The 9,604-nt window shown below is 50.8% G+C and overlaps 2 long non-coding RNA genes across 3 annotated transcripts in view; both read left to right on the top strand.

Annotated features, from left to right (window-relative positions):
• LOC106724543 overlaps nt 1-9,604 on the top strand; it is a 10,827-nt gene extending 1,223 nt beyond the window's left edge. Inside the window, exons 3-4 of the long non-coding RNA XR_001360368.1 lie at nt 6,609-6,612; nt 9,594-9,604. This is a non-coding gene — a long non-coding RNA (uncharacterized LOC106724543). The remainder of the gene's footprint in view (nt 1-6,608; nt 6,613-9,593) is intronic.
• Nucleotides 14-2,455, top strand: LOC106724542. Of its 2 annotated transcripts, XR_001360367.1 has the most exons (4): nt 14-731; nt 1,164-1,235; nt 1,919-2,040; nt 2,229-2,455. It is a non-coding gene; the product is annotated as an uncharacterized LOC106724542 (long non-coding RNA). The 2 variants fall into 2 exon arrangements; XR_001360366.1 differs by having other exon boundaries at nt 14-1,235.

Here is a 9,604-nt window from a genome sequence, read left to right as displayed (position 1 = left end):
GTTTCTTCCCCAAACCAGCCCAGCCTGTCCTCAGGATGCCAGGGCCCTGCTGCCACTTGTGTCTTCTCCACACCTCCAAGGGGAGCGCCCTTCCTGCCCAGGATGGGCCCCGCAGGGGATTCCCACGGGAAAGGGGAACAAAAGTGCTGCTTGGCCTCGGGTCCTACTGTCTGGACCAGAGACAGAGGGGTGTGCTCTCTGAGACTTCCCACTGCGCCCCTAGAGCACTCCCTGCCAATCAGTCTCCTCGTGATTGACATGGAGGGGTGACCACCCATGCTACAGGCCTCACAGGGTGGTCATGAGTTCAGGACAGAACAGGACAGTGCAGAGCTCCCTGCCCTGTGCCACCTGGAGGGCTGAGGGTGAGAACAAGGATGACAGGAATGACACTGAGTCCTCAGGAGAACCTGTGAGCTCGGTGGAGGTCTCCCACTTTCCAAAGGAGGGAACGGGTCAAGGAGGCCAGGCCCAGGCCTAAGGTCACACACAGCGAGTGAGCGTTGTAGCTGGGAGTCGTCCAGAATCAGAGCATGCTGGAGTCGGGGTGGCACTGGTACCAGCTGACTTGGGTCAGATGTCCAGGGTGTGTGGTCAGGGGTGATGGGGGAAATGGGGTGAGGTGAGCATGACCTCAATGACCCTGTCCTCCACCCTGGTGGAAGCAGCCCTCCAGGTTTGCCACTCTGGTGCTCTATGTCCCTGGATCCAAGCAGAGGTTGCACAAGAAGGTGAGTGAGCCTGTCTGGGGGTGATTAGGGTCAGAGGAGGGGGTTCTGTCCTCTCAGCTGGAGGCCTCCAAGTCAAGAGAGGGAGGCCTTTCTCCTCCAGCCCCACCTCCTGTGCCCACAGAACCTGAAACCCTCCCTTAGAAGTGACCAAGAGGAGGGCCTGGGGGAGGTGCCTGCAGGTTGGACATGGGGGTGGGTCTGGCCCAGGACCGCTGACCCAGTGATTTGCCCAAAGGAGGTCCTGGGAGCTGATCAAGAGGAGTTCCTGGAGAGTGAGGGAAGAGGCAATTGAGTGGAGGCCCTAGGGAACCTGGGCCGCTCCACATGGGAACCCTGGGGGGGCCAGGAGGCTGAGGGGGGGAGGCTTTCAGGAGAGGGCCTGTGCGGCACCTGAGAGCAGTGGCTCATCCCACCCTCACCCTGTTTGCCCAGTGTGTTCCCTTCCTGGGAAAATACCTGAAAGATCTCAAGGTGATGGACACCAGAATGGAGGATGATCTGGAGGTGGGTTAACTGGGGCCTTAGCTGGGGTGACCAGGATTGACCTTGGGGTACAGAGAGCCCCCATACTGAGCCCTGAGTTCTCAGCACTGCCTTCCCTTGGAGCTGGAGCGACAGGCCCATCATAGCCATCCGTGTCCCCCCTCCTTTGGAGCCCAGAGTCTGGCCTTGATCCAAGTCCTGCCTTTTCCTGTTTCCCATTCCCTCCTGGGACCTGGTGGTAGTGCATCATGAGAAGGGTGGGCAAAGCGGGCTAGTCCTAGCCAGGGTGTTCTTTCTCATGGACCTTGGATATCTGCCTTTTAGGGGAATCAGATCAACATAGAAAGAAAGGAAAAGGTTAGCAGCTGTGGCACAGCCTGCGGGGCAGGAGAGGGAGTGAAAATCAGAGACGCCCTGGCCAGCACACTCCTGGGCTCCATCCCTTGCATCTTCCATTTATTGGGAGAGTTTGATAACAGAAGTGGGAGACCCCTCCAGTTGGTGGTTGGGGTAGGGGCATGGAATCAAGGATAATCTCTTGGAGGAAGGGCTGTTAATGCCCATCTCTGAGCACAGGAAGGGCCTGGATGGAATTAGGGGGAAGGAGGGTGCCCCTGTGTGCAAAGACCCAGGACCAAGCCCCCGCTCCACTCTTCACCCCCATTTGGTCCGTGTCTGCATCCTCTCCTTCCCTCTGGCCCCAGGTACAGAGAGTTTTGGAGGAGATAGTGGTTCTGCAGGAGGCTGCCCAGAAATACAAAATAGAGCCTGAGGAGCAATTCCGGGCCTGGTTCTGGGCCCTGAAACGGCTCAGTGAAAATGAGAGGTGAGGCCGGGCAGTAGTTGGGCAAGGGCTGGGCTGGACTCTTTCTGCTGGTCGGTCCAGAGAACCTGTGTCCATGGTTCCCTGATCCCCCCTCCCCCCAGACCTTGCTGTGTAGCAATTCCTGGGGCTCCTGACACTGGGAGGGACACCTGAGATTGGGAGCTCACAGGTGCCACTCTGTCCTGTAGTTACATCTGGTCCTGCCAGCTGGAGCCACAGTCCTAGGTGGCCAGGGAAATACTCACCAAAGGAAGTCAATGAATGATTGACTGCAGATCTGAAAATTATTCTCAACATAATCTCTTTTGTTTAGACTAAGAAATAACTATACAAATATTTATATTTATCCTTTCAGATATCCTCATAATACATGTAAATATACTCTTACCCATAGTTATAAGTCTTTTTTGTTATGTTTGTGTTTTGTAAGTTTTAATAATATTAAAGTTATTTCTGAAAAATAATATCTTCTAGTATCTTTTCTCCTGCTTCGTCATAAATTGTATAATTTGGCTGTAGTTAATGAACTTAAAGTGATTTTGTTTTCAACTTTATAAATAATTCTTTGATGACCATTGTTGTATAGATACCTCTGAACATTTATTCATTTTGAATCAATTCTGGCAAATAAAATTTGTTTCAAAAAATACACATTTTAAATGTTTGTATGTATGCATTTTGAATCATATGATCAAATTCCCTTGGAATTTTGATTGGGATCTCATCAGATTTGTAGATTGGGTTAAGAGGAATTCATTCCCTGGCTCCTTTATCAGGTATGTATTGATCGCCTCATATGGATCAGGCACTAGAAGCGCAGTGCTCAACCCAAAGAGCTTGTCATGATGGCATGTTTGGACGAAAGAGTCAAACCAGCCAGCACATCCGTGAAGTCAGGATGTGCTGGGTGCTCTGAACAAAAGGTAAAGCGGAGAAAGAGAGAAATGGTGAGGAGGTGATGTTGTGTAGGATGATGTGAAGGTTTGTGGGATCGAGGTGATAGTTGAGCTGCTTTGGGATATGCATAAATGACCAGCAAAATGTAAACATCCCAGCTGAGCCCCCAGTCTGGGTTCTGGTTCCAAAGTGCTCTAGGTGGCTCCTGATCTGAGGGAGAAAGTGTATCCAGCCTCATTCTTCACAGAAGGGAGGACAAAGCACCCAGCCCCTGGCCTCTCTGGACCCCTTACCATGAATTAGCCTTTCACTGTGGGGCCTATTCTTACTTCACTGCTGTGGCTCCAGTGTGTCCTCCTCCTGTAACAAACTGTAGGCAGCAGGTATTCCTGTTTACCTGGCCCTGAGTTATACAAGGGCAGTGCACACTGTGTTTAATTCCAAATTCTAAATGGGCCGCCTGACCTGCAATGGAGCCATCCACCTGTCTGCCCAGTTCGTGGTCCCACACACTGAATGGGTCTCTCCCAGGCATCATCTGTGTTGCCCAGGAAACTACAATTGCTTGTGCTTCCCTTGAGAGTTAGAGCATTTGAGTTGACTCTCCTATAAGCACCACCTGAGCCCCCAGCACCCTGCTTGGCTCTTATATTTCCATCATGCTGCTCCCACACTGAATGGCAGACAAGAGGTCTGAGGGCTTAACAGGGGTGGGCAAACTTTTTGACTCGAGGACCACAATGGGTTCTTAAACTGGACCGGAGGGCCGGAACAAAAGCATGGATGGAGTGTTTGTGTGAACTAATATAAATTCAAAGTAAACATCATTACATAAAAGGGTACGGGCTTTTTTTTTTTTAGTTTTTTTCATTTCAAACGGGCCGGATCCGGCCCTCGGGCCATAGTTTGCCCCCGGCTGGCTTAGAATCTATAGTGTTGGAAGGTCATTACGTGGTACTGAACTAAGAATTATGACTAAGATAGAGGGAAGGGGTGCCAGTGATGCAGATACTGAAATCATCACAGATGAGAGAGGGACCTAGGGGTCTATGGTGACCACAGCCAGCAGGGCTGGAACAGTCTAAGAACATAACTGTCCCTTCGTTGTCCTCCATCTCCTGGGCAGTGACATGGAGGGGAGACCATCCCCTGCTGTAGGCCTCACAGAATGGTCACAAGTTCAGGGCAGGAAAGGACTGTGCAGAGCTCCCTGCCCTGTCCCCCCTGAAGGGCTGAGGGTGAGAACAATGATCACAGTAGTGACACTGAGTCCTCAGGAGAACCTGTGAGCTAGGCGGAGGTCTCCCACTTTCCAAGGTGAGAACAGGTCAGGGAGGCCTGGCCCAGGCCCAAGCTCACACACAGTGAGTGAGCGCTGTAGCTGGGAGGCACCCAGAATCAGAGCATGCTGGAGTCCGGGTGGCACTGGTACCAGCTGACTTGGGTCAGATGTCCAGGGTATGGGGTCAGGTGTGGTGGGGTAAATGGGGTGAGATGAGCATGACCTCAATGACCCTGTCCTCCACTCAAGGGGAAACAGTCCTTTGGCTTTCAACTCAGATACTGAATATCCGAGGATCCAAGAACAGGCTGCAGAAGAAGGGGAGTGAGCCTGTCTGGGGAACACTCCAGTGTCAGAGGAGAGGGGGCTCTGTGCTCCCAGCTCGAGGCTTCCAAGTCAAGAGAGGGAGGCCTTCCTCCTCCAGCCCCACCTCCTGTGCCCACAAAACCTGAAACCCTCCCTTAGAAATGACCAAGGGGAGAGCTTGGAAGAGGAGGGTGCAGGATGCATATGGGGTTGGGGCTGGCCTGGGACCACTGACCCTGTGATTTGCCCAAAGGAGGTCCTGGGGGGTGCTTATGAGGAGTCCTGGAGAGTGAGGGAAGGCACAATTGAAGGGACTGCCTGAGGGTTCTGGGCTGTTCCACTTGGGAACCCTGGGGTGGCCAAGAGGCTGAAGGTGGGAGGTTTTCCAGGAGGGCTGTGGGTTACCTGAGAGCAGAGGCTCATCCCACCCTCACCCTGTTTGCCCAGTGTGTTCCCTTCCTTGGCAAATTTCTGACTGACCTGTAGATGTTGGACCCTAGGATGGAGGACTATCTGGAGGTGCGTGACTTAGGGCTGACCTGGGGCGACCAAGATTGACCTTTGGGGACACAGAGCCCCCGTATGGAACCCTCAGATCTCAGCACAGCCGCTGCTGAGACCTGGTACAACATGCCCATCAAAGTGATCTGTCCCCCTTCCTCTGCAGTCCAGAGCCTGGCCTAGATCCAAGTCCTGTCTTTCCCTGTTTTGTGCCCCCTCCTGGACCTGGTGGTAGTGCAACATGGGAAGGGTGGGCATAGGGGGCTAGTCCTGGCCAGGGCGCTCTTTCTGATGGACTTGGGGGAGGGGTGTGACAACCAGAGAAGCCCTGGCCAGCACACTCCACCCCCTGCATCTTCCATTTATTGGGAGAGTTTGATAACAGAAGTGGGAGACCCCTCCAGTTGGTGGCTAGGGGTAGGATGTGGCATCAAGGATAACCTCATGGAGGAAGGGCTGTCGATGCCCATTACTGAGCACAGGTAATACCAGGATGGAATTAGAGGGATGGAGGGTGCCCATGTGTGCAAATCCCAGGAAGGGGCCCCTGCCCCACTCCTCACCCCCACTCAGGCAGTGTCTGCATCCTCTCCTTCCCTCTGGGCCCAGGAGCAGAAAGTAATGGAGGAGATAGTGCTGCTGTAGGAGGCTGCCCAGAAGTATAAAATAGAGCCCGAGGAGCAATTCGGGGCCTGGTTCTGGGCCCTGGAGCAGCTCAGAGAGGAGAGGTGAGTCTGGGCAGGATTTGGGTGAGGGCAGGCTTGGACGCTCCCTGTTGGTCAGTCTAGAGAACCTGTGTCCTTGGCTCCCTGTCATTCCCAGATCTTGTTATGTAGCAATTCCTGGGTCTCCTGACACTGGGCGGGACACCTGAGGTGTGGCTCCTGGGAGCTCACAGGTGCCACCCTGTCCTGCTGTTACATCTCATCCCGCCTGCTGGATCCCCGGTCCTAGTTGGACAGAAGAACACTCAGTGTCAAGAACACGGGTGTCAGTGAGTATTCAGGTGGGCAGGGCAACTGTTCGTCACCAGTGGGGCCACTGCTGGGTCCTAGGAGACGGGGCCGCTTCCTCTGCTCTAGAAGGAGGAGCAGTTGGGACTCTTCCTGTTAAGCCCTGAAAACCAGGAGGGAGAGGAAAACACCCCCACCTTTCTCACAATCTCCCCAAGGCCTCTTTGTCCATGCGAGGCGCGATGCTTACTATGGTCAGCAGATTTAGTGCCGTCCTTTGCAAAAGTCTCAGGGCCTGGACTTCTGTCTATTTGCACCATCTCCCCTCTGGCTGGGGGAGTGCAGCTTCCCCTTTGACGGAAGACTGCTTCTTGGACTGGAGCTGAAACACAGACGATGTCTCAGCAGAGCGGTTGGAGCTGACCAGTGCAGCTCAGAGGGAAGCAGATCCAAGCAGAGCTGTCTAGCCAGAGAGGGGCCCGAACATATTCTGGTCATTATGGGCTGACACATGTGAGTTCTGTGAGGCAGGCCAGCAGACAAAACACTCAGCAAAATTGCATACTATCAGATGAGGCAGAATTTCTTCTTCAAAAAGAAACCTTAATTTTTACTCTTAAGCATTTCAGCTGAGTAACAGACCCACCCCCATTGCCAAGGGTAATGACCTCCACAGTCAACTGATTGCAATGTGTGTGGTCATATAACTGTGTACCATAGCTCAGCCAAATTGACATACAACTCTCACCATCACAAGTTCCAGGAATTGCTCATCTCTAGGAAGTATTAGACCCTTCCCTGATACAGGCTTTGCTAATATTGCCTCCCATTCCGTGGGTTGTCTGCTTTCTCCTGCTGGTTCCGTTGATGCACAAAAGTCTGGCGCAGCCCTGACCGGTTTGGCTCAATGGATAGAGCGTCAGCCTGCGGACTCAAGGGTCCCGGGTTCGGTTCCGGTCAAGGGCATGTACCTTGGTTGCAGGCACATACCCAGTGGGGAGTGTGCAGGAGGCAGCTGATTGATGTTTCTCTCTCATCGATGTTTCTGACTCTCTATCCCTCTCCCTTCCTCTCTGTGAGAAATCAATAAAATATGGGGAAAAAAAGTCTGGCGCATGTATGAGGTCTGTTTTACTTGTGATGTGGAGGTTCTATGTAAGATTTTGCCAACCTAAGATAATGCAAGACATGTGCCCCTTTGTTTTCTTTTTAGGAATTTTATAGTTTGGGCTCTTCAATTTAGGTTTGCTTTCCCAAAGGTGGCGCTAGAGCTCACATTGGTGGGTACTCCTTGGCCTGAATACTAGGGCCAGCTTCCTCCTGAGCACCTAGCCCTCTGCCTGTGCTCAGGCTTGCTGCAGCCCCTCGGGAGGACTCAGAAGGCGCTGGCCACAGATGGATGTTTGGAAAAGGCTTGCGGGGCACTGGGGGTGCCGTGTGCCCATCAGGGGTCTATGGCAGCCTGTCCAGTGATGCAGCTAGTAGGAACCGCATCCTTTTTAGACCCTCCCATGGGCCTACCAGCTGCTCTCCCAGCCTCCTCTTGACCCAGTCATGCTGCTCACCCGTCAGACCTCAGGGTGGCGCAAAAGAGACATCAGTTTTTTTGGTGGAGTCCTGCACAGCTGGGAAAGCTGAACTCTTCTTCTTATTATTATTGTTGTTATTGCTAAAACGGTGTGCTGACACTCTCCCCCTAGAAACCTGATTGCCCACCAAGCTCTCTAGTTCCTGGGTGATTGTCTAAGACAGTGTTTCCAGGGGCTCCGGGCCAGGGCTGAGTGGGGCTGGAGCTGGTTCAGAGGCATTGCAAGGTCCACGGAGAGGCCTGGGCCCGGGTCTGTCTGCCTGGTACCCTGGGAATGAGCTGGATCCTACAGCTCCCACGAGTGTTAGCCTTTGAGTTTGACATGCTTGCTCTAGAGCAAATACCATCCATTTGCTCTCTGTGCTCTTATGCAGATGCTGTCAAGCAATGCTAGAAAAATCATGAAACCAGGTTGCTTTGGTCCACAATAATTTCACCTAACCTCATTGTAATATTTCGCTAACAGATTATTCTTAAATGCATTTTGCCCATATTCCTATAACATTGTATTTACTACCCCAAATCTCCTTCAGTCTCCCTACGATCCCATTGATATTAAATCCTATTGCTCTATAATGCCACTTATGATAAATACCAAATAGCTATATATTCTTACACTAGCAAGAAAACTTAAGTGATCAATGGTAATTTTTTCAGAATCTCACTCCACATTAAAGTTCTTATATATTCACACCCCGCTTCTTTCTTTCCTTTGGCTTAGCAGTGGTCCTCAACCTTCTTGTCCTTTAATACAGTTCCTCATGTTGTGGTGACCCCCAACCATAAAATTATTTTCGTTGCTACTTCATAACTGTAATGTTGCTACTGTTATGAATCGTAATGTAAATATCTGATATGCAGGATGGTCTTAGGTGACGCCTGTGAAAGGGTCGTTCGACCGCCAAAGGGGTCGGGACCCACAGGTTGAGAACCGCTGCACTAGAGTGACTAACAGTCATTTTAAGGATTTGAACTTGATTCTGACAGCAAAGGAAGTCATTGAAGGACTGACAGCAGAAGTGGAAATGATTCTGAAAATGATCTCATTTACTGCCCTTGCATTTTCATGGACGTTGTCCACATGGAAAGCAGGTTTATATACAACATCTGCCTTAAGGGAACTCTTAGCTTAGTAAAAAGTTTCTTAAAATAAGGCAATACTAACTATTGTTTTTAAAGAACAGCACCATAAGTACCATACATTTTGCTGGGTATGTGTGCATTTCCACATCTGCAATGCCTGTTTGATAAGAAACTGGAAGATAGTAATGATGGAACTGACCCAGAGGCAAGTCCTCTGAGATACACTCCATAGGAAGCAAGAATATTTAAAACAGGAGGAAGGTTGAAAAGCACTTGATAGAGGCTGGTAGCTGTAAAATTTGAGGTGCCCAGAGCAGGTTTCTAAAAATACCAGCACAGCTCTGGCTGGTGTGCCCTCAGCTGGTTGGGCATCGTCCCGTGCACTGAGAGGTGGCTGGTTCGATTCCCAGTCAGGGCACATGCCTGGATTGTGGCTCGATCCCCAATCACTCATCTCCCTTCCTCTCTCTCTAAAACATCAATAAACTATGAAAATAAATAAAAATACCAGCACAGCAATGGGAGTCAATGGGGCACAAGTGGCAGAATATTTCTGTGTAGTGATTTTCACCTAGTTGGATCAGGTTGCTTACCTAATGCTTCTTGCTGTTCTCAACCTATCAATAGCAAATGTTGTGGCTGGACCAGCCCTTGTGTTTCTTCTTATGATTGCAAGACGATTTTTGAGCAAAAGCCATTGGGAAACTTGTGTGTGGGGAAGACTTATTACTTACAGGCCTAGAAATTACACAGCACACCTAGGGCCGCACAGCGAGGGCTTTGGGGAAGTAAGAGGGGAGTGAGGAGAGAAAGGAGAAAGGGAAGAACTAGAGAAAAAGTTAAAGTTATGTAAGAAATGGAAGGTAGAAGACTAAAAGAAGGAAAAGTAAAATTTAAAGATAAGGTAAAAGGAACTTGAATGGAGTAAAACATTTAATACAAGCAATGAAAAAC

Source organism: Myotis brandtii, unplaced genomic scaffold, assembly GCF_000412655.1.
Source record: "Myotis brandtii unplaced genomic scaffold, ASM41265v1 scaffold879, whole genome shotgun sequence".
In the NCBI taxonomy this organism is placed as follows: domain Eukaryota; kingdom Metazoa; phylum Chordata; class Mammalia; order Chiroptera; family Vespertilionidae; genus Myotis; species Myotis brandtii.
Note: the sequence above shows the minus strand (reverse complement) of the source record. Positions and strands in the feature narration are given on the sequence as shown.